This window comes from Oncorhynchus nerka, unplaced genomic scaffold (assembly GCF_034236695.1).
Source record: "Oncorhynchus nerka isolate Pitt River unplaced genomic scaffold, Oner_Uvic_2.0 unplaced_scaffold_9094, whole genome shotgun sequence".
NCBI lineage: Eukaryota > Metazoa > Chordata > Actinopteri > Salmoniformes > Salmonidae > Oncorhynchus > Oncorhynchus nerka.
The window spans coordinates 1-2,019 of NW_027032225.1; the positions used below are offsets into that span (position 1 = coordinate 1).

A 2,019-nucleotide genomic window follows, 5' to 3' on the forward strand; every position below is an offset into this window, starting at 1 on the left:
AGGACCAACTACACAGAGTACAGCCCCCAGCGATACAGGTAGGAGGTATATAGACCCCATACAGGACCAACTACACAGAGTACAGCCCCCAGCCATACAGGACCAACTACACAGAGTACAGCCCCCAGCGATACAGGTAGGATTTATATTGACCCCATACAGGACCAACTACACAGAGTACAGCCCCCATCCATACAGGACCAACTACACAGAGTACAGCCCCCAGCCATACAGGACCAACTACACAGAGTACAGCCCCCAGCCATACAGGACCAACTACACAGAGTACAGTCCCCAGCCATACAGGACCAACTACACAGAGTACAGCCCCCAGCCATACAGGACCAACTACACAGAGTACAGCTCCCACCCATACAGGTAGTAGATATATAGACCCCATACAGGTAGGATTTATATTGACCCCATACAGGACCAGTTACACAGAGTACAGGCCCCAGCCATACAGGACCAACTACACAGAGTACAGCCCCCAGCCATACAGGACCAACTACACAGAGTACAGCCCCCAGCCATACAGGACCAACTACACAGAGTACAGCCCCCAGCCATACAGGACCAACTACACAGAGTACAGCCCCCAGCCATACAGGACCAACTACACAGAGTACAGCTCCCACCCATACAGGTAGTAGATATATAGACCCCATACAGGTAGGATATATATTGACCCCATACAGGTAGGATTTATATTGACCCCATACAGGACCAGTTACACAGAGTACAGTCCCCAGCCATACAGGACCAACTACACAGAGTACAGCCCCCAGCCATACAGGACCAACTACACAGAGTACAGCCCCCAGCCATACAGGACCAACTACACAGAGTACAGCCCCCAGCCATACAGGACCAACTACACGTATATAGACCCCCTACCAGCGATACAGGTAGGAGGTATAGCCCCCCCATACAGGACCAACTACACAGAGTACAGGCCCCAGCCATACAGGACCAACTACACAGAGTACAGCCCCAGCCATACAGGACCAACTACACAGAGTACAGCCCCCAGCCATACAGGACCAACTACACAGAGTACAGCCCCCAGCCAGGACCAACTACACAGAGTACAGCCCCAGCCATACAGGACCAACTACACAGAGTACAGCCCCAGCCAGGACCAACTACACAGAGTACAGGCCCCAGCCATACAGGTAGGCAGAGTACAGCCCCCCCATACAGGTAGGTACAGCCCCCAGCCATACAGGTAGGCGATTTAGACCCCATACAGGTAGGATATATAGACCCCATACAGGTAGGAGATATAGACCCCATACAGGTAGAATATATATATATATATATATATATATATATATATATAGACCCCATACAGGTAGGTTATATAGACCCCATACAGGTAGGAGATATAGACCCCATACAGGTAGGAGATATAGACCCCATACAGGTAGGAGATATAGACCCCATACAGGTAGGATATATAGACCCCATACAGGTAGGAGATATAGACCCCATACAGGTAGGAGATATAGACCCCATACAGGTAGGAGATATAGACCCCATACAGGTAGGAGATATAGACCCCATACAGGTAGAATATATATATATATAGACCCCATACAGGTAGGAGATATAGACCCCATACAGGTAGAATATATATATATATAGACCCCATACAGGTAGAATATATATATAGACCCCATACAGGTAGGATATATATTGACCCCATACAGGTAGGATATATATATATATTGACCCCATACAGGTAGGATATATATATATATATATATATGACCCCATACAGGTAGAATATATATATATATATATATATATATAGACCCCATACAGGTAGAATATATATATATAGACCCCATACAGGTAGAATATATATATATAGACCCCATACAGGTAGAATATATATATATATAGACCCCATACAGGTAGAATATATATATAGATATCCCATACAGGTAGAATATTATATATATAGACCCCATACAGGTAGGAGATATAGACCCCATACAGGTAGAATATATATAT

The 2,019-nt window shown here is 45.7% G+C and overlaps 1 long non-coding RNA gene across 1 annotated transcript; it reads left to right on the forward strand.

The window, feature by feature from the left end:
- Positions 1-949: 949 nt before the first annotated feature.
- LOC135565970 (uncharacterized) lies at positions 950-1,512 on the forward strand. Its single transcript, XR_010461895.1, has 3 exons — positions 950-1,056; positions 1,208-1,276; positions 1,355-1,512. It is a non-coding gene; the product is annotated as an uncharacterized LOC135565970 (long non-coding RNA).
- The last annotated feature ends 507 nt before the right edge of the window (positions 1,513-2,019 follow it).